Source organism: Pseudophryne corroboree, unplaced genomic scaffold (genome assembly GCF_028390025.1).
Source record: "Pseudophryne corroboree isolate aPseCor3 unplaced genomic scaffold, aPseCor3.hap2 scaffold_606, whole genome shotgun sequence".
NCBI classification, from domain to species: domain Eukaryota; kingdom Metazoa; phylum Chordata; class Amphibia; order Anura; family Myobatrachidae; genus Pseudophryne; species Pseudophryne corroboree.
The window spans coordinates 33,370-56,212 of NW_026970202.1; the positions used below are offsets into that span (position 1 = coordinate 33,370).

General features: G+C 39.8%; 4 non-coding genes across 4 annotated transcripts; all 4 read left to right on the top strand.

Moving 5' to 3' along the window:
• The first annotated feature begins 14,684 nt into the window (after positions 1 to 14,684).
• LOC135035422 (U1 spliceosomal RNA) lies at positions 14,685 to 14,848 on the top strand. The gene has a single exon (XR_010230459.1). It is a non-coding gene; the product is annotated as a U1 spliceosomal RNA (small nuclear RNA).
• Positions 14,849 to 14,907: 59 nt separating this feature from the next.
• Positions 14,908 to 15,024, top strand: LOC135035587 (U5 spliceosomal RNA). The gene has a single exon (XR_010230595.1). It is a non-coding gene; the product is annotated as a U5 spliceosomal RNA (small nuclear RNA).
• A 274-nt stretch (positions 15,025 to 15,298) lies between these two features.
• Positions 15,299 to 15,414, top strand: LOC135035574 (U5 spliceosomal RNA). The gene has a single exon (XR_010230583.1). It is a non-coding gene; the product is annotated as a U5 spliceosomal RNA (small nuclear RNA).
• Positions 15,415 to 15,689: 275 nt separating this feature from the next.
• On the top strand, positions 15,690 to 15,805 carry LOC135035582 (U5 spliceosomal RNA). Its single transcript, XR_010230590.1, has one exon. It is a non-coding gene; the product is annotated as a U5 spliceosomal RNA (small nuclear RNA).
• The last annotated feature ends 7,038 nt before the right edge of the window (positions 15,806 to 22,843 follow it).

The following is a 22,843-nucleotide window of genomic DNA, read 5'->3' on the forward strand; positions in this document are numbered from 1 at the left end:
TTTTCATTCTAGTGTCTTTCGTTTGGGAGAAAAATGCAAAGGTACAATACAGCATTTCCTTGCCGATATCTCTCTTTTGCAAAGAGATAGGCATTGGAAAATTCAGGGCTATTACGTGTAGATGAAGCACTAAAAGGAGGCTTTAAAATTTTCATTCTAGTGTCTTTCGTTTGGGAGAAAAATGTAAAAGTACAATGCAGCTTTTCCTTGCCGATATCTCTCTTTTGCAAAGAGATAGGCATTGGAAAATTCAGGGCTATAACGTGTAGATGAAGCACTAACAGGAGGCTTTAAAATTTTCATTCTAGTGTCTTTCGTTTGGGAGAAAAATGTAAAAGTACAATGCAGCTTTTCCTTGCCGATATCTCTCTTTTGCAAAGAGATAGGCATTGGAAAATTCAGGGCTATAACGTGTATATGAAGCACTAACAGGAGGCTTTAAAATTTTCATTCTAGTGTCTTTCGTTTGGGAGAAAAATGCAAAGGTACAATACAGCTTTTCCTTGCCGATATCTCTCTTTTGCTAAGAGATAGGCATTGGAAAATTCAGGGCTATAACGTGTAGATGAAGCACTAAAAGGAGGCTTTAAAATTTTCATTCTAGTGTCCTTCGTTTGGGAGAAAAATGCAAAGGTACAATACAGCTTTTCCTTGCCGATATCTCTCTTTTGCAAAGAGATAGGCATTGGAAAATTCAGGGCTATAACGTGTAGATGAAGCACTAATAGGAGGCTTTAAAATTTTCATTCTAGTGTCCTTCGTTTGGGAGAAAAATGCAAAGGTACAATACAGCTTTTCCTTGCCGATATCTCTCTTTTGCAAAGAAATAGGCATTGGAAAATTCAGGGCTATAACGTGTAGATGAAGCACTAACAGGAGGTTTTAAAATTTTCATTCTAGTGTCTTTCGTTTGGGAGAAAAATGCAAAGGTACAATACAGCTTTTCCTTGCCGATATCTCTCTTTTGCAAAGAGCTAGGCATTGGAAAATTCAGGGCTATAACGTGTAGATGAAGCACTAACAGTAGACTTTAAAATTTTCATTCTAGTGTCTTTCGTTTGGGAGAAAAATGCAAAGGTACAATACAGCTTTTCCTTGCCAATATCTCTCTTTTGCAAAGAGCTAGGCATTGGAAAATTCAGGGCTATAACGTGTAGATAAAGCACTAACAGGAGGCTTTAAAATTTTCATTCTAGTGTCTTTCGTTTGGGAGAAAAATGCAAAAGTACAATGCTGCTTTTCCTTGCCGATATCTCTCTTTTGCAAAGAGATAGGCATTGGAAAATTCAGGGCTATAACGTGTAGATGAAGCACTAACAGGAGGCTTTAAAATTTTCATTCTAGTGTCTTTCGTTTGGGAGAAAAATGCAAAGGTACAATACAGTTTTTCCTTGCCGATATCTCTCTTTTGCAAAGAGATAGGCATTGGAAAATTCAGGGCTATAACGTGTAGATGAAGCACTAACAGGAGGCTTTAAAATTTTCATTCTAGTGTCTTTCGTTTGGGAGAAAAATGCAAAGGTACAATACAGCTTTTCCTTGCCGATATCTCTCTTTTGCAAAGAGATAGGCATTTGAAAATTCAGGGCTATAACGTGTAGATGAAGCACTAACAGAAGGCTTTAAAATTTTCATTCTAGTGTCCTTCGTTTGGGAGAAAAATGCAAAGGTACAATACAGCTTTTCCTTGCCGATATCTCTCTTTTGCAAAGAGATAGGCATTGGAAAATTCAGGGCTATAACGTGTAGATGAAGCACTAATAGGAGGCTTTAAAATTTTCATTCTAGTGTCCTTCGTTTGGGAGAAACATGCAAAGGTACAATACAGCTTTTCCTTGCCGATATCTCTCTTTTGCAAAGAGATAGGCATTGGAAAATTCAGGGCTATAACGTGTAGATGAAGCACTAACAGGAGGCTTTAAAATTTTCATTCTAGTGTCTTTCGTTTGGGAGAAAAATGCAAAGGTACAATACAGCTTTTCCTTGCCGATATCTCTCTTTTGCAAAGAGCTAGGCATTGGAAAATTCAGGGCTATAACGTGTAGATGAAGCACTAATAGGAGGCTTTAAAATTTTCATTCTAGTGTCTTTCGTTTGGGAGAAAAATGCAAAAGTACAATGCTGCTTTTCCTTGCCGATATCTCTCTTTTGCAAAGAGATAGGCATTGGAAAATTCAGGGCTATAACGTGTAGATGAAGCACTAACAGGAGGCTTTAAAATTTTCATTCTAGTGTCCTTCGTTTGGGAGAAAAATGCAAAGGTACAATACAGCTTTTCCTTGCCAATATCTCTCTTTTGCAAAGAGCTAGGCATTGGAAAATTCAGGGCTATAACGTGTAGATGAAGCACTAACAGGAGGCTTTAAAATTTTCATTCAAGTGTCTTTCGTTTGGGAGAAAAATGCAAAGGTACAATACAGCTTTTCCTTGCCGATATCTCTCTTTTGCAAAGAGATAGGCATTTGAAAATTCAGGGCTATAACGTGTAGATGAAGCACTAACAGAAGGCTTTAAAATTTTCATTCTAGTGTCCTTCGTTTGGGAGAAAAATACAAAGGTACAATACAGCTTTTCCTTGCCGATATCTCTCTTTTGCAAAGAGATAGGCATTGGAAAATTCAGGGCTATAACGTGTAGATGAAGCACTAATAGGAGGCTTTAAAATTTTCATTCTAGTGTCCTTCGTTTGGGAGAAACATGCAAAGGTACAATACAGCTTTTCCTTGCCGATATCTCTCTTTTGCAAAGAGATAGGCATTGGAAAATTCAGGGCTATAACGTGTAGATGAAGCACTAACAGGAGGCTTTAAAATTTTCATTCTAGTGTCTTTCGTTTGGGAGAAAAATGCAAAGGTACAATACAGCTTTTCCTTGCCAATATCTCTCTTTTGCAAAGAGCTAGGCATTGGAAAATTCAGGGCTATAACGTGTAGATGAAGCACTAACAGGAGGCTTTAAAATTTTCATTCTAGTGTCTTTCGTTTGGGAGAAAAATGCAAAGGTACAATACAGCATTTCCTTGCCGATATCTCTCTTTTGCAAAGAGATAGGCTTTGGAAAATTCAGGGCTATTACGTGTAGATGAAGCACTAAAAGGAGGCTTTAAAATTTTCATTCTAGTGTCTTTCGTTTGGGAGAAAAATGTAAAAGTACAATGCAGCTTTTCCTTGCCGATATCTCTCTTTTGCAAAGAGATAGGCATTGGAAAATTCAGGGCTATAACGTGTAGATGAAGCACTAACAGGAGGCTTTAAAATTTTCATTCTAGTGTCTTTCGTTTGGGAGAAAAATGTAAAAGTACAATGCAGCATTTCCTTGCCGATATCTCTCTTTTGCAAAGAGATAGGCATGAGAAAATTCAGGGCTATAACGTGTATATGAAGCACTAACAGGAGGCTTTAAAATTTTCATTCTAGTGTCTTTCGTTTGGGAGAAAAATGCAAAGGTACAATACAGCTTTTCCTTGCCGATATCTCTCTTTTGCTAAGAGATAGGCATTGGAAAATTCAGGGCTATAACGTGTAGATGAAGCACTAACAGGAGGCTTTAAAATTTTCATTCTAGTGTCCTTCGTTTGGGAGAAAAATGCAAAGGTACAATACAGCTTTTCCTTGCCGATATCTCTCTTTTGCAAAGAGATAGGCATTGGAAAATTCAGGGCTATAACGTGTAGATGAAGCACTAATAGGAGGCTTTAAAATTTTCATTCTAGTGTCCTTCGTTTGGGAGAAAAATGCAAAGGTACAATACAGCTTTTCCTTGCCGATATCTCTCTTTTGCAAAGAGATAGGCATTGGAAAATTCAGGGCTATAACGTGTAGATGAAGCACTAACAGGAGGCTTTAAAATTTTCATTCTAGTGTCTTTCGTTTGGGAGAAAAATGCAAAGGTACAATACAGCTTTTCCTTGCCGATATCTCTCTTTTGCAAAGAGCTAGGCATTGGAAAATTCAGGGCTATAACGTGTAGATGAAGCACTAACAGTAGACTTTAAAATTTTCATTCTAGTGTCTTTCGTTTGGGAGAAAACTGCAAAGGTACAATACAGCTTTTCCTTGCCAATATCTCTCTTTTGCAAAGAGCTAGGCATTGGAAAATTCAGGGCTATAACGTGTAGATGAAGCACTAACAGGAGGCTTTAAAATTTTCATTCTAGTGTCTTTCGTTTGGGAGAAAAATGCAAAGGTACAATACAGTTTTTCCTTGCCGATATCTCTCTTTTGCAAAGAGATAGGCATTGGAAAATTCAGGGCTATAACGTTTAGATGAAGCACTAACAGGAGGCTTTACAATTTTCATTCTAGTGTCTTTCGTTTGGGAGAAAAATGCAAAGGTACAATACAGCTTTTCCTTGCCGATATCTCTCTTTTGCAAAGAGATAGGCATTTGAAAATTCAGGGCTATAACGTGTAGATGAAGCACTAACAGGAGGCTTTAAAATTTTCATTCTAGTGTCCTTCGTTTGGGAGAAAAATGCAAAGGTACATTACAGCTTTTCCTTGCCGATATCTCTCTTTTGCAAAGAGATAGGCATTGGAAAATTCAGGGCTATAACGTGTAGATGAAGCACTAACAGGAGGCTTTAAAATTTTCATTCTAGTGTCTTTCGTTTGGGAGAAAAATGCAAAGGTACAATACAGCTTTTCCTTGCCAATATCTCTCTTTTGCAAAGAGCTAGGCATTGGAAAATTCAGGGCTATAACGTGTAGATGAAGCACTAACAGGAGGCTTTAAAATTTTCATTCTAGTGTCTTTCGTTTGGGAGAAAAATGCAAAAGTACAATGCTGCTTTTCCTTGCCGATATCTCTCTTTTGCAAAGAGATAGGCATTGGAAAATTCAGGGCTATAACGTGTAGATGAAGCACTAACAGGAGGCTTTAAAATTTTCATTCTAGTGTCTTTCGTTTGGGAGAAAAATGCAAAAGTACAATGCTGCTTTTCCTTGCCGATATCTCTCTTTTGCAAAGAGATAGGCATTGGAAAATGCAGGGCTATAACATGTAGATGAAGCACTAACAGGAGGCTTTAAAATTTTCATTCTAGTGTCTTTCGTTTGGGAGAAAAATGCAAAAGTACAATGCTGCTTTTCCTTGCCGATATCTCTCTTTTGCAAAGAGATAGGCATTGGAAAATGCAGGGCTATAACGTGCAGATGAAGCACTAACAGGAGGCTTTAAAATTTTCATTCTAGTGTCTTTCGTTTGGGAGAAAAATGCAAAGGTACAATACAGCTTTTCCTTGCCAATATCTCTCTTTTGCAAAGAGCTAGGCATTGGAAAATGCAGGGCTATAACGTGTAGATGAAGCACTAACAGGAGGCTTTACAATTTTCATTCTAGTGTCTTTCGTTTGGGAGAAAAATGCAAAGGTACAATGCTGCTTTTCCTTGCCGTTATCTCTCTTTTGCAAAGAGATAGGCATTGGAAAATGCAGGGCTATAACGTGTAGATGAAGCACTAACAGGAGGCTTTTAAATTTTCATTCTAGTGTCCTTCGTTTGGGAGAAAAATGCAAAGGTACAATACAGTTTTTCCTTGCCGATATCTCTCTTTTGAAAAGAGATAGGCATTGGAAAATTCAGGGCTATAACGTGTAGATGAAGCACTAACAGGAGGCTTTAAAATTTTCATTCTAGTATCTTTCGTTTGGGAGAAAAATGCAAAGGTACAATACAGCTTTTCCTTACCAATATCTCTCTTTTGCAAAGAGCTAGGCATTGGAAAATTCAGGGCTATAACGTGTAGATGAAGCACTAACAGGAGGCTTTAAAATTTTCATTCTAGTGTCTTTCGTTTGGGAGAAAAATGCAAAAGTACAATGCAGCTTTTCCTTGCCGATATCTCTCTTTTGCAAAGAGATAGGCATTGGAAAATGCAGGGCTATAACGTGTAGATGAAGCACTAACAGTAGGCTTTAAAAATTTCATTCTAGTGTCTTTCGTTTGGGAGAAAAATGCAAAGGTACAATACAGCTTTTCCTTGCCGATATCTCTCTTTTGCAAAGAGATAGGCATTGGAAAATGCAGGGCTATAACGTGTAGATGAAGCACTAACAGTAGGCTTTAAAAATTTCATTCTAGTGTCTTTCGTTTGGGAGAAAAATGCAAAGGTACAATACAGCTTTTCCTTGCCGATATCTCTCTTTTGCAAAGAGATAGGCATTGGAAAATTCAGGGCTATAACGTGTAGATGAAGCACTAACAGGAGGCTTTAAATTTTTCATTCTAGTGTCTTTCGTTTGTGAGAAAAATGCAAAGGTACAATACAGTTTTTCCTTGCCGATATCTCTCTTTTGCAAAGAGATAGGCATTGGAAAATTCAGGGCTATAACGTGTAGATGAAGCACTAACAGGAGGCTTTAAAATTTTCATTCTAGTGTCTTTCGTTTGGGAGAAAAATGCAAAGGTACAATACAGCATTTCCTTGCCGATATCTCTCTTTTGCAAAGAGATAGGCATTGGAAAATTCAGGGCTATTACGTGTAGATGAAGCACTAAAAGGAGGCTTTAAAATTTTCATTCTAGTGTCTTTCGTTTGGGAGAAAAATGTAAAAGTACAATGCAGCTTTTCCTTGCCGATATCTCTCTTTTGCAAAGAGATAGGCATTGGAAAATTCAGGGCTATAACGTGTAGATGAAGCACAAACAGGAGGCTTTAAAATTTTCATTCTAGTGTCTTTCGTTTGGGAGAAAAATGCAAAAGTACAATGCAGCTTTTCCTTGCCGATATCTCTCTTTTGCAAAGAGATAGGCATTGGAAAATTCAGGGCTATAACGTGTATATGAAGCACTAACAGGAGGCTTTAAAATTTTCATTCTAGTGTCTTTCGTTTGGGAGAAAAATGCAAAGGTACAATACAGCTTTTCCTTGCCGATATCTCTCTTTTGCTAAGAGATAGGCATTGGAAAATTCAGGGGTATTACGTGTAGATGAAGCACTAAAAGGAGGCTTTAAAATTTTCATTCTAGTGTCTTTCGTTTGGGAGAAAAATGTAAAAGTACAATGCAGCTTTTCCTTGCCGATATCTCTCTTTTGCAAAGAGATATGCATTGGAAAATTCAGGGCTATAACGTGTAGATGAAGCACTAACAGGAGGCTTTAAAATTTTCATTCTAGTGTCTTTCGTTTGGGAGAAAAATGTAAAAGTACAATGCAGCTTTTCCTTGCCGATATCTCTCTTTTGCAAAGAGATAGGCATTGGAAAATTCAGGGCTATAACGTGTATATGAAGCACTAACAGGAGGCTTTAAAATTTTCATTCTAGTGTCTTTCGTTTGGGAGAAAAATGCAAAGGTACAATACAGCTTTTCCTTGCCGATATCTCTCTTTTGCAAAGAGCTAGGCATTTGAAAATTCAGGGCTATAACGTGTAGATGAAGCACTAACAGTAGACTTTAAAATTTTCATTCTAGTGTCTTTCGTTTGGGAGAAAAATGCAAAGGTACAATACAGCTTTTCCTTGCCGATATCTCTCTTTTGCTAAGAGATAGGCATTGGAAAATTCAGGGCTATAACGTGTAGATGAAGCACTAAAAGGAGGCTTTAAAATTTTCATTCTAGTGTCCTTCGTTTGGGAGAAAAATGCAAAGGTACAATACAGCTTTTCCTTGCCGATATCTCTCTTTTGCAAAGAGATAGGCATTGGAAAATTCAGGGCTATAACGTGTAGATGAAGCACTAACAGGAGGCTTTAAAATTTTCATTCTAGTGTCCTTCGTTTGGGAGAAAAATGCAAAGGTACAATACAGCTTTTCCTTGCCAATATCTCTCTTTTGCAAAGAGCTAGGCATTGGAAAATTCAGGGCTATAACGTGTAGATGAAGCACTAACAGGAGGCTTTAAAATTTTCATTCTAGTGTCTTTCGTTTGGGAGAAAAATGCAAAGGTACAATACAGCATTTCCTTGCCGATATCTCTCTTTTGCAAAGAGATAGGCATTGGAAAATTCAGGGCTATTACGTGTAGATGAAGCACTAAAAGGAGGCTTTAAAATTTTCATTCTAGTGTCTTTCGTTTGGGAGAAAAATGTAAAAGTACAATGCAGCTTTTCCTTGCCGATATCTCTCTTTTGCAAAGAGATAGGCATTGGAAAATTCAGGGCTATAACGTGTAGATGAAGCACTAACAGGAGGCTTTAAAATTTTCATTCTAGTGTCTTTCGTTTGGGAGAAAAATGTAAAAGTACAATGCAGCTTTTCCTTGCCGATATCTCTCTTTTGCAAAGAGATAGGCATTGGAAAATTCAGGGCTATAACGTGTATATGAAGCACTAACAGGAGGCTTTAAAATTTTCATTCTAGTGTCTTTCGTTTGGGAGAAAAATGCAAAGGTACAATACAGCTTTTCCTTGCCGATATCTCTCTTTTGCTAAGAGATAGGCATTGGAAAATTCAGGGCTATAACGTGTAGATGAAGCACTAAAAGGAGGCTTTAAAATTTTCATTCTAGTGTCCTTCGTTTGGGAGAAAAATGCAAAGGTACAATACAGCTTTTCCTTGCCGATATCTCTCTTTTGCAAAGAAATAGGCATTGGAAAATTCAGGGCTATAACGTGTAGATGAAGCACTAACAGGAGGTTTTAAAATTTTCATTCTAGTGTCTTTCGTTTGGGAGAAAAATGCAAAGGTACAATACAGCTTTTCCTTGCCGATATCTCTCTTTTGCAAAGAGCTAGGCATTGGAAAATTCAGGGCTATAACGTGTAGATGAAGCACTAACAGTAGACTTTAAAATTTTCATTCTAGTGTCTTTCGTTTGGGAGAAAAATGCAAAGGTACAATACAGCTTTTCCTTGCCAATATCTCTCTTTTGCAAAGAGCTAGGCATTGGAAAATTCAGGGCTATAACGTGTAGATAAAGCACTAACAGGAGGCTTTAAAATTTTCATTCTAGTGTCTTTCGTTTGGGAGAAAAATGCAAAAGTACAATGCTGCTTTTCCTTGCCGATATCTCTCTTTTGCAAAGAGATAGGCATTGGAAAATTCAGGGCTATAACGTGTAGATGAAGCACTAACAGGAGGCTTTAAAATTTTCATTCTAGTGTCCTTCGTTTGGGAGAAAAATGCAAAGGTACAATACAGCTTTTCCTTGCCAATATCTCTCTTTTGCAAAGAGCTAGGCATTGGAAAATTCAGGGCTATAACGTGTAGATGAAGCACTAACAGGAGGCTTTAAAATTTTCATTCTAGTGTCTTTCGTTTGGGAGAAAAATGCAAAGGTACAATACAGCATTTCCTTGCCGATATCTCTCTTTTGCAAAGAGATAGGCATTGGAAAATTCAGGGCTATTACGTGTAGATGAAGCACTAAAAGGAGGCTTTAAAATTTTCATTCTAGTGTCTTTCGTTTGGGAGAAAAATGTAAAAGTACAATGCAGCTTTTCCTTGCCGATATCTCTCTTTTGCAAAGAGATAGGCATTGGAAAATTCAGGGCTATAACGTGTAGATGAAGCACTAACAGGAGGCTTTAAAATTTTCATTCTAGTGTCTTTCGTTTGGGAGAAAAATGTAAAAGTACAATGCAGCTTTTCCTTGCCGATATCTCTCTTTTGCAAAGAGATAGGCATTGGAAAATTCAGGGCTATAACGTGTATATGAAGCACTAACAGGAGGCTTTAAAATTTTCATTCTAGTGTCTTTCGTTTGGGAGAAAAATGCAAAGGTACAATACAGCTTTTCCTTGCCGATATCTCTCTTTTGCTAAGAGATAGGCATTGGAAAATTCAGGGCTATAACGTGTAGATGAAGCACTAAAAGGAGGCTTTAAAATTTTCATTCTAGTGTCCTTCGTTTGGGAGAAAAATGCAAAGGTACAATACAGCTTTTCCTTGCCGATATCTCTCTTTTGCAAAGAGATAGGCATTGGAAAATTCAGGGCTATAACGTGTAGATGAAGCACTAATAGGAGGCTTTAAAATTTTCATTCTAGTGTCCTTCGTTTGGGAGAAAAATGCAAAGGTACAATACAGCTTTTCCTTGCCGATATCTCTCTTTTGCAAAGAAATAGGCATTGGAAAATTCAGGGCTATAACGTGTAGATGAAGCACTAACAGGAGGCTTTAAAATTTTCATTCTAGTGTCTTTCGTTTGGGAGAAAAATGCAAAGGTACAATACAGCTTTTCCTTGCCGATATCTCTCTTTTGCAAAGAGCTAGGCATTGGAAAATTCAGGGCTATAACGTGTAGATGAAGCACTAACAGTAGACTTTAAAATTTTCATTCTAGTGTCTTTCGTTTGGGAGAAAAATGCAAAGGTACAATACAGCTTTTCCTTGCCAATATCTCTCTTTTGCAATGAGCTAGGCATTGGAAAATTCAGGGCTATAACGTGTAGATAAAGCACTAACAGGAGGCTTTAAAATTTTCATTCTAGTGTCTTTCGTTTGGGAGAAAAATGCAAAAGTACAATGCTGCTTTTCCTTGCCGATATCTCTCTTTTGCAAAGAGATAGGCATTGGAAAATTCAGGGCTATAACGTGTAGATGAAGCACTAACAGGAGGCTTTAAAATTTTCATTCTAGTGTCCTTCGTTTGGGAGAAAAATGCAAAGGTACAATACAGCTTTTCCTTGCCAATATCTCTCTTTTGCAAAGAGCTAGGCATTGGAAAATTCAGGGCTATAACGTGTAGATGAAGCACTAACAGGAGGCTTTAAAATTTTCATTCTAGTGTCTTTCGTTTGGGAGAAAAATGCAAAGGTACAATACAGCATTTCCTTGCCGATATCTCTCTTTTGCAAAGAGATAGGCATTGGAAAATGCAGGGCTATAACGTGTAGATGAAGCACTAACAGGAGGCTTTTAAATTTTCATTCTAGTGTCCTTCGTTTGGGAGAAAAATGCAAAGGTACAATACAGTTTTTCCTTGCCGATATCTCTCTTTTGAAAAGAGATAGGCATTGGAAAATTCAGGGCTATAACGTGTAGATGAAGCACTAACAGGAGGCTTTAAAATTTTCATTCTAGTGTCTTTCGTTTGGGAGAAAAATGCAAAGGTACAATACAGCTTTTCCTTGCCAATATCTCTCTTTTGCAAAGAGCTAGGCATTGGAAAATTCAGGGCTATAACGTGTAGATGAAGCACTAACAGGAGGCTTTAAAATTTTCATTCTAGTGTCTTTCGTTTGGGAGAAAAATGCAAAAGTACAATGCAGCTTTTCCTTGCCGATATCTCTCTTTTGCAAAGAGATAGGCATTGGAAAATGCAGGGCTATAACGTGTAGATGAAGCACTAACAGTAGGCTTTAAAAATTTCATTCTAGTGTCTTTCGTTTGGGAGAAAAATGCAAAAGTACAATGCAGCTTTTCCTTGCCGATATCTCTCTTTTGCAAAGAGATAGGCATTGGAAAATTCAGGGCTATAACGTGTAGATGAAGCACTAATAGGAGGCTTTAAAATTTTCATTCTAATGTCCTTCGTTTGGGAGAAAAATGCAAAGGTACAATACAGCTTTTCCTTGCCGATATCTCTCTTTTGCAAAGAGATAGGCATTGGAAAATTCAGGGCTATAACATGTAGATGAAGCACTAACAGGAGGCTTTAAAATTTTCATTCTAGTGTCTTTCGTTTGGGAGAAAAATGCAAAGGTACAATACAGCTTTTCCTTGCCGATATCTCTCTTTTGCAAAGAGATAGGCATTGGAAAATTCAGGGCTATAACGTGTAGATGAAGCACTAACAGGAGGCTTTAAAATTTTCATTCTAGTGTCCTTCGTTTGGGAGAAAAATGCAAAGGTACAATACAGCTTTTCCTTGCCGATATCTCTCTTTTGCAAAGAGATAGGCATTGGACAAATTCAGGGCTATAACGTGTAGATGAAGCACTAACAGGAGGCTTTAAAATTTTCATTCTAGTGTCTTTCGTTTGGGAGAAAAATGCAAAGGTACAATACAGCTTTTCCTTGCCGATATCTCTCTTTTGCAAAGAGCTAGGCATTGGAAAATTCAGGGCTATAACGTGTAAATGAAGCACTAACAGGAGGCTTTAAAATTTTCATTCTAGTGACTTTCGTTTGGGAGAAAAATGCAAAGGTACAATACAGCTTTTCCTTGCCAATATCTCTCTTTTGCAAAGAGCTAGGCATTGGAAAATTCAGGGCTATAACGTGTAGATGAAGCACTAACAGGAGGCTTTAAAATTTTCATTCTAGTGTCTTTCGTTTGGGAGAAAAATGCAAAGGTACAATACAGTTTTTCCTTGCCGATATCTCTCTTTTGCAAAGAGATAGGCATTGGAAAATTCAGGGCTATAACGTGTAGATGAAGCACTAACAGGAGGCTTTAAAATTTTCATTCTAGTGTCCTTCGTTTGGGAGAAAAATGCAAAGGTACAATACAGCTTTTCCTTGCCAATATCTCTCTTTTGCAAAGAGCTAGGCATTGGAAAATTCAGGGCTATACCGTGTAGATGAAGCACTAACAGGAGGCTTTTACATTTTCATTCTAGTGTCCTTCGTTTGGGAGAAAAATGCAAAGGTACAATACAGCTTTTCCTTGCCGATATCTCTCTTTTGCAAAGAGCTAGGCATTGGAAAATTCAGGGCTATAACGTGTAGATGAAGCACTAACAGGAGGCTTTAAAATTTTCATTCTAGTGTCTTTCGTTTGGGAGAAAAATGCAAAGGTACAATACAGTTTTTCCTTTGCGATATCTCTCTTTTGCAAAGAGATAGGCATTGGAAAATTCAGGGCTATAACGTGTAGATGAAGCACTAACAGGAGGCTTTAAAATTTTCATTCTAGTGTCCTTCGTTTGGGAGAAAAATGCAAAGGTACAATACAGCTTTTCCTTGCCAATATCTCTCTTTTGCAAAGAGCTAGGCATTGGAAAATTCAGGGCTATACCGTGTAGATGAAGCACTAACAGGAGGCTTTTACATTTTCATTCTAGTGTCCTTCGTTTGGGAGAAAAATGCAAAGGTACAATACAGCTTTTCCTTGCCGATATCTCTCTTTTGCAAAGAGATAGGCATTGGAAAATTCAGGGCTATAACGTGTAGATGAAGCACTAACAGGAGGCTTTAAAATTTTCATTCTAGTGTCTTTCGTTTGGGAGAAAAATGCAAAGGTACAATACAGCTTTTCCTTGCCGATATCTCTCTTTTGCAAAGAGATAGGCATTTGAAAATTCAGGGCTATAACGTATAGATGAAGCACTAACAGGAGGCTTTAAAATTTTCATTCTAGTGTCCTTCGTTTGGGAGAAAAATGCAAAGGTACAATACAGCTTTTCCTTGCCGATATCTCTCTTTTGCAAAGAGATAGGCATTGGAAAATTCAGGGCTATAACGTGTAGATGAAGCACTAATAGGAGGCTTTAAAATTTTCATTCTAGTGTCCTTCGTTTGGGAGAAAAATGCAAAGGTACAATACAGCTTTTCCTTGCCGATATCTCTCTTTTGCAAAGAGATAGGCATTGGAAATTTCAGGGCTATAACGTGTAGATGAAGCACTAACAGGAGGCTTTAAAATTTTCATTCTAGTGTCTTTCGTTTGGGAGAAAAATGCAAAGGTACAATACAGCTTTTCCTTGCCGATATCTCTCTTTTGCAAAGAGCTAGGCATTGGAAAATTCAGGGCTATAACGTGTAGATGAAGCACTAATAGGAGGCTTTAAAATTTTCATTCTAATGTCCTTCGTTTGGGAGAAAAATGCAAAGGTACAATACAGCTTTTCCTTGTCGATATCTCTCTTTTGCAAAGAGATAGGCATTGGAAAATTCAGGGCTATAACGTGTATATGAAGCACTAACAGGAGGCTTTAAAATTTTCATTCTAGTGTCTTTCGTTTGGGAGAAAAATGCAAAGGTACAATACAGCTTTTCCTTGCCGATATCTCTCTTTTGCAAAGAGCTAGGCATTGGAAAATTCAGGGCTATAACGTGTAGATGAAGCTCTAACAGTAGACTTTAAAATTTTCATTCTAGTGTCTTTCGTTTGGGAGAAAAATGCAAAGGTACAATACAGCTTTTCCTTGCCAATATCTCTCTTTTGCAAAGAGCTAGGCATTGGAAAATTCAGGGCTATAACGTGTAGATGAAGCACTAACAGGAGGCTTTAAAATTTTCATTCTAGTGTCTTTCGTTTGGGAGAAAAATGCAAAGGTACAATACAGCTTTTCCTTGCCGATATCTCTCTTTTGCAAAGAGATAGGCATTGGAAAATTCAGGGCTATAACGTGTAGATGAAGCACTAACAGGAGGCTTTAAAATTTTCATTCTAGTGTCTTTCGTTTGGGAGAAAAATCAGCTTGAATGCTTCAGGGGCTGGGGCATAGCCAACATGAGCCCCACACCGAAGGAGGGTGGAGGTGTTTAATGCAAACTAGGGGTCAGACAAGCGCCGCAAAAGGCCACCATGCCCTGCACGCACCTTTTCTGTTTTCATATGCAGACGAGGGTTGAAGCCAACTTTGACCCACTGCTTGGATGACATCACCATATGCAAATCCATCTGCGGCAGGCCTTCCCCCAGGAATGCTTGCACTAGTTGTTGCATTTGGTTTGTTGTTTGGGGGTGCTTCAGTATTAGGCAGCCTTCTGCCCTCCCATGTTCATCTGAAAATATGTGTTCTCCCTGCAGTTGTTGTCCCCAGATGAGAGTTCCCTTGTGCTGCCTCAGTTGAATCTCCTTAACTTGACAGAGATGTGCCTGAGCAGCGGCCCTCCCCAGCTCTATCCCAAATCATACTTATTTTGCATAGGAGATACCATGGTCATGAAGATTATTCTCCCAGGGTGAGGTTCATTCATTGCATTCTGGGTATGCTGACCCCTGTGATTTCCCCAAATGTGGGAAACTCGACTGCTTTATTTGTGGTAGTGGGGGACTGTGTTTGTGTTTTCCTCTGGTCAGCTCTGGTAAAAGTCAGATTTCTTTGTTTCAGAGCCTTGTTCTTCTTTTGAGAGTTCCCTTGTGCTAGTTCTTCAGAACGAACAAATCTTTTGCTTTTTACTAAAGATTTCCGTGGAGAGGAGCAAAACTGAGTTTTATCTCAATTTTTGCATGCCCCGTCTTATTGGGGTTTCTTTTATCAGTTTAAAGATAGAACGAGTGTGCTTTAATGTAAGCTCATTTGCGTAGAAATGACAGTAAATGTTTGTTTCTTTTCAAACAGAACTTTCTTGACTATACTAATTGCTTGAAAGATCTGGGAGCACATGGAAAAGAGTACAAACCATGTTTATAGCAAGGGGAAGCCTGGTGAGAAATCTGCTTTCTTTCTTTCAAATTGGGTGCTCACTTTGAGCTGAATGAGGACTGCTGGCATGGCACTCAGGCGACAGGTAGAATCTTGGTCATGCTGTGGTTTCTCTTCAGAACGAACAAATCTTTCGCCTTTTACTAAAGATTTCCGTGGAGAGGAGCAAAACTGAGTTTTATCTCAATTTTTGCATGCCCCATCTTATTGGGGTTTTATTTTATTGGTTTAAAGATAGAACGAGTGTGCTTTAATGTAAGCTCATTTGCATAGAAATGACAGTAAATGTTTGTTTCTTTTCAAACAGAACTTTCTTGACCACACTAATTGTTTGAAAGATCTGGGAGCACATGGAAAAGAGTACAAACCATGTTTATAGCAAGGGGAAGCCTGGTGAGAAATCTGCTTTCTTTCATTCAAATTGGGTGCTCACTTTGAGCTGAATGAGAACTGCTGGCATGGCACTCAGGCGACAGGTGGAATCTTGGTCATGCTCTGGTTTCTCTTCAGAACTAACAAATATTTCGCCTTTTATTAAAGATTTCCGTGGAGAGGAGCAAAACTGAGTTTTATCTCAATTTTTGCATGCCCCATATTATTGGGGTTTCTTTTATCAGTTTAAAGACAGAACGAGTGTGCTTTCTTGTTAGCTTTAATGTAAGTTTATTTGCATAACAATGACAGTAAATGTTTGTTTCTTTTCAAACAGAACTTTCTTGACCATGCTACTTGCTTGAAAGATCTGGGAGCACATGGAAAACAGTACAAACCATGCAGTATCACAAGAGCCTTTATTTGATCTTTCATGAAGATAGAGCAGAATTGAGGACACGTCAACAATTTCTGCCGAAGGTGGTTCATCTTTCCACATGGTGCCTTTGGCCACTGACACCTTCATTGAGTCAAAGTCTCTGGCTGTGGTCAGAACTTTGAAAATTTATGTCACCAGAATGGTTCAGATTAGGAAAACAGAGGCTCTGTTTGTCCTGTATGCTCCCAACATGATTGGGTGTCCTGCTTCCATGCAGACCATTATGCGCTGGATCTGTGGTAAAATTCAGCATGCTCATTCCACGGCAGGATTGCCGTTACTGAATTAGGTGAAGACCCATTCTACTAGAAAGGTGGGTTCATCCTGGGCAGCTGGTCGGGGAGTCTCGGCATTGCAACTTTGCCGAGCAGCTATTTAGTAAACACTTTTGCTAAGTTTTACAAGTTTGATACCTTGGCTGATGATAACCTCAAGTTGGGTCATTCGGTGCTGCAGAGTCGTACGCACTCTCCCACCCGTTCAAGAGCTTTGGTATAACCCCATGGTTCTTAATGTGACCCCAGCATCCTCTAGGTCGTATGAGAAAATAGGATTTTAATACCTACCGGTAAATCCTTTTCTCTTAGTACGTAGAGGATGCTGGGCACCCGTCCCAGTCCATACTGTGTCTGCAGTTATTACTTGTGGTTATACACATGTTGTGTTACGGTTCTGGTCAGCTTTTTGCTGCAATTGTTCATGCCGTTGGCTTGTGTTCTGTTGAATGCCACGTTCTGCGGCATGCTTAAGGTGTGAGCTGGTAAGATGCTCACCTTAGTTTAACAATAAATCCTTTCCTTGAAATGTCCGTCTCCCTGGGCACAGTTCCTATAACTGGAGTCTGGAGGAGGGGCATAGAGGGAGGAGCCAGTTCACACCCTTTGAAAGTCTTAAAGTGCCCATGTCTCTTGCGGATCCCGTCTATACCCCATGGTTCTTAATGTGACCCCAGCATCCTCTACGGACTAAGAGAAAAGGATGCCCTTGTGTACTATCCTGACTTCTCCTCCCGTCTGCTTACTTTGTGCCTTCCAACGCACAATGCGAACTACAGGTGGTGCTGCAGGGCCCACACCCTTTTACTTGCCTTACAGAGCAGCTCTGGAGCTGTTACAGTGCCCAGCTGCTGCAAGAAATCAGCATGAATGCTTCAGGGGATGGGGCATGGCCAACATGAGCCCCACACCAAAGGAGGGTGGGGGTGTTTAATGCGAACTAGGGGTCATCCAAGCACTGCAAAAGGCCGCCATGCCCTGCATGCCCCTTTTCTCTTTTTATATGCAGATGAGGGTTCCAGCCAACTTTGGCCCACTGCTTGGATGACATCACCGTATGCAAATCCGTCTGCTGCAGACCTTCCCCCAGGAATGCTGTTACTAGTTGTTGGATATGGTTTGATATTTGATGGTGCTTCAGTATTAGGCAGCCTTCCGCCATCCCATGTTCATCTGAAAAGATGTGGTCTCCCTGCAGTTGTTGTCCCCAGACGAGAGTTCCCTTGTGCTTCCTCAGTTGAATCTCCTTAACTTGACGGGGGAGGGGCTGCCCGAGCTGCCACCCTCCCCAGCCCTATCCCAACTCATACTTATTTTACATATTAGATCTCTTGATCATGAAGATTGTTCTCACAGGGTGAGGTTCATCCATTATATTTTAAAATAGGAAGGTACAAATTACATATTTGAATTGCATCTATGTGCTGGATTCAAATGTCCCCCCCCCTTCCTTTCTCAATTGTGCCCGTCAGCAGCTATTCTAAGGTTGCTGCCAATGGGTGTGACACATTAATTTCTTCTGTGGGGTACACTGGACTCCACAAGGATTCACATTGGGGTGTAGAGTAGGATCTTGATCTGAGGCACCAACCGGCTCAAAGCTTTTGACTGTTCCCAAGAAGCTCAGTGCATTCTCCTCTATAACCCCGCTTCCATGAACAGGGAGCTCAGTTTGTAGTTGGTGCCTTCAGTAGCAGGCCAATTAACAGGGGCCTGCCTCAGGCAGCCTATTCTTAGCTATTAATTTTGACAAGAAAAGAAGAACTTGTTTTATGAGAATCTACAAGGGCTGCAGCAGGCTAGGTCTAATAGACATCTTTACTGCAGCTTCATCACTCCCAGCGGCGCTATATACTCCCGTGCCCTGGTTGCTGGGTCACTGCAGCGGAGGCTCCGGTTTCATCCTAAGGTCAGTCACACACACACCACCCTTCCGGATCACGAGGCCGCTGATGAAGGGGAGCGAGGCCGTAGGGGGTGGGCCGTGTGCGCACTGCGGTGGACACTGATTACTGGGCAGCCGCTCCACTAGCCACCAGGTACAGTTAAGGAGCACAGGTCTGGGGGTTTTTCTCCTATATTAACCCAATTTTGTACTGCCCGCAGCGCATTGTGATAGGTAATAGGGCCTGATTCAGGTTGGATTGCAATCACAATAAGCGATCCAACTGCAAAAATTGCTAAGAGCATACGCATGTGCCTGCATTTTCTGCGGCACCCCGCAGAGAATGTGATCGCCTCTGCCTGTCAATCGGGGTGGGGAAGGGGGGGAGAGGTGGGTCAGCAACACTCCATTTCCAAGTCAGGGATGGAGCGGTGCGGGGGCAAGGCTTCAAAATGGGGTCTGCAACGGAGGAGACACAGGGGGCGTGGTCACAGCGGCTGTATGACATCACATTCAGCCGCTGTGATCACAAAAATGGTGGCGGCTTCCTGCGCGCACATACAGTCTGCACCAGCAGGAGCCTACACCATTTTTTATGATCACGCTGAACTGCAGTGCGACTGCAATTACAGCATGGTCAAGAAGGGAGGCGTCATGCTGGGTGGCCATGCCCTGTCACTGTGCAGGAGCCAGCACCGCTCACACACTAGTCCCCGGGTGCAGCCCCCAACCCCCGGGACACCCGGAGCAACAAAATGTAGATTCAGGCCACCAGGCCACGCCCCTACCTATGAAACCATGCCTCCTTTTTACCATTGCGCTGCTTATCTGCGCGCACTGCATTACAATCTCCCTCGCCACCTCTCTGTGTGTCACCAGTGATAGTGACACCTCTGCCATGCTTGTAGCAGCTGGTCCTAAGATCTACGCCTCAAACCCTGAGTGTTTGCCCTTGTGACTTGTTGATCATCATAGCGAAGCAGATGCTTACAGAAAACTGCAGGGGCTTAGATTGAAAATAAAAAAATTGATGGGTATAAGGTAGAGAGGAGCGGGTTCGGTTCTCCGAGAACCGAATTCCCCACGAACTCCACGTGGTTTACACTGGTCCGAGGCAGGCTTGGTTGTTCCCGCCTGACTCGGAAAACCTGAACAAGGGAAAATGTCATCATCCCGCTGTCGGATTCTCGCGAGATTCGGATTCCATATAAAGAGCTGCGCGTTGCTGCCATTTTTACTCGTGCATTGAAGAGAGAGCGGAGAGGACGTGGCTATGTTCTCTCAGTGGAAATCTCAATATCAGTGCTCAGTATCAGTGGTTACTTATTGCTGCTCAGTAATACTAGTAGTGTGTCTCTCCTGCTCAGTGTCAGTTCTCAGTAGTATCCTCATCAGTGCTCAGTATCACTGCTCATTGTCTTGTGCTGCATTGTGGTGCTCAGCATACTACAGTACATTACTAATAGTCCAGTGCTGCATCTTGCTGCTCAGTGTCAGTTCTAGTATCCTCATCAGTGCTCACTATCACTGCTCATTGCATTGTGGTGTTCTGTATACTACAATAACATAGTAATATAGTAACATAGTTTTTGAGGTTGAATAGAGGCAAATTGCCCATCGTGTTCAACCTGTTTTAAGTTGTGATGATTCTACATACTTGCTGAATAATGTTTTATGACTAGTTAGCTACTATAACTCATGTTACCCCCGGATTAACCATGTTGATATTTTAAGTATTATAACCTTGGATAGCTTTTTCATTCAGAAATGTATCCATTCCTTTTTTAAATCCAATTACAGAGTCCGCCATTACCACCTTCCCTGGCAGGGAATTCCACATCCTGATTGCCCTAACAGTGAAGAAACCTTTCCTCCATTGCGTTCTGAACTTTCCTCCAGTCGCAGCGAGTGACCACGTGTTCTTTTAATAAATAATTCCTCTGATAACTCTTTGTTATGTATCTTTACATATTTGAAGATATTAATAATATCTCCTCTTAGGCACCTCTTTTCTAGTGTATAAATATTCAGCCTAGTAAGTCTTTCCTTATAGTCCAGTACTTTTAGGCCTTTAATCAATTTAGTCTTCAGGATCTCTTACACTTCCATGAGCAGCAGAGTAGTGCAATGGAAGCATGCTGGGCCCATAACCCAGAGGTCGATTGATCGAAACTATCCTCTGCTATGTGCATTTTTTTTTTTATAATTAAAGTAATCAAAAACTGGGATTGATATTTTGGCTCTTTTATTTTTACTTAAAGTACAATAACTTTTATCATTTTAATTTGTTTTAATAGTATATTGACAGCATTGTTTTCTTTAAAAAATCCACTTAATTTTCTTTACCCTATTACTGAAATGGTAATTGACAAAAACAAACTACATTGTCACCAGAAGAGCAATGCAAAATGTACAAGTGATATATGAAAATCATCTTCCATCTTGAATTTCAATGATGCATTGGGACAACAATTTGTGAGAAACATCTTCACCCACAAAGAAAGATTTTCTTAATTCCTTACCTGTGTGCTGATTAGATATCACCTTGTTTTCACATTAAACAGACTTCCCCGTGAGGAAGCAGCAAGGATGCAGTGACGTTTCCTGGTGTCAACCTGTATTATTTCAGTAGACATTGAAATGAGGATGCATCTTTGATGCCTTTCCAATGAAGCAAGTTTATTTCAGTAATAGGTGAAAAACCATTCCTACAAAGGTGTTAATCAGAGACTTGGCTTTGTGGACACTTTTCAGAGAGCAAATTTGTTAGCATAAACATAAAATCAGAAAATGAAGAGCTGTTTAATCACTCAATTGGACTTTTCTGCCAGCATATTTTTTTTCTCTGCAACCCACTGCTAAATTGTGCTTCCTAGCTGTTTTTTTATAAAATCACTTAATCAAATCTAACTCTGATTACATCAGAGAAGGCCAGGTACCCTACACCATAAGGGGGGTTTTTGAAATTTTGACTTGTCTACTTAAAGATCACCAAAATCTGATTACAAGGTCAATTACATCCCTGGGTGGGATTGAACCACCAACCTTTTGGTTAATAGCCAAACATGCTAACCGATTGCGCCACAGAGACACCTTGCAAAAGTCAATACTGACAAAGGCTAATAATCATTCATCTAGAACGTTTCCTAGAAAAACTTTAAAAAGTCAATAATCTGGAGAATTTTTGTAAGAAACACATTGGTACTTTCCCATGATGAGTGAGTGCTTCAGGATTTCTTGCACTTACATGGGCTATTAACCAAAAGGTTGGTGGTTCAATCCCACCCAGGGATGTAATTGACCTTGTCATCAGATTTTGGTGATCTTTAAGTAGACAAGTCAAAATTTCAAACCCCCTCTTATGGTGTAGGGTACCTGGCCTTCTCTGACGTAATCAGAGTTAGATTTAATTAAGTGATTTTATAAAAAACAGCTAGGAAGCACAATTTAGCAGTGGGTTGCAGAGAAAAAAATAACATTTTAAACCTACCGGTAATTTTTTTTTCTCGTAGTCCGTAGAGGATGATGGGGACTCCGTAAGGACCATGGGGGATAGACGGGCTCCGCAGCAGACATGGGCACTTTAAGAAAGACTTTAGATCTGGGTGTGCACTGGCTCCTCCCTCTATGCCCCTCCTCCATACCTCAGTTAGAGAAACTGTGCCCAGAGGAGACAGACAGTTCGAGGAAAGGATTTTTGTTAATCCAAGGTCAAGATTCATACCAGCCACACCAATCACACCGTATAACTTGTGATATACTACCCAGTTAACAGTATGAATCAAATCTAACTCTGATTACATCAGAGAAGGCCAGGTACCCTACACCATAACAGGGGTTTTCGAAATTTTGACTTGTCTACTTAAAGATCAACAAAATCTGATTACAAGTTCAATTACGTCCCTGGGTGGGATTGAACCACCAACCTTTTGGTTAATGGCCGTACACACTAACTGATTGCGCCACAGCGAAACTTTGCAAAAGTACATACTGACAAAGGCTAATAAGCATTCATCTAGAACGATTCCTAGAAAAACTTTAAAAAGTCAATAATCTGGAGAGTTTTTGTAAGATGTTTCTTCCAGCAACCAATGAAGAAACACATTGGTACTTTCGCATGATGAGTGAGTGCTTCAGGATCTCTTGCACTTACATGTGCAGCAGAGTACTGTAATGGAAGCATGCTGGGTCCATAACCCAGAGGTAGGCAGATTGAAACTATCCTCTGCTATATGCATTTTTTTTTGTTAATTAAAGTAATCCAAAACTGGGATTGATATTTTTGCTCTTTTATTTTTACTTAAAGTACAATAACTTTTACCATTTTAATTTGTTTTAATAGTATATTGACAGTATTGTTTTCTTTCAAAAATCCACTTAATTTTCTTTACCCTATTATTAAAATGGTAATTGACAAAAACAAACTACATTGTCACCAGAAGAGCAATACAAAATGTACAAGTGATATATTAAAATCATCTTTCCAGCTTGAATTTCAATGATGCATTGGGGCAACGATTTTGTGAGAAACACCTTCACCCTTAAATAAAGATTTTCTTAATTCCTTACCTGTGTGCTAATTAGATATCACCTTGTTTTCACATTAAACAGACTTCCACATGCGAAAGCAGCAAGGATGCAGTGGCGTTTATGTTTCCTGGTGTCAACCTGTA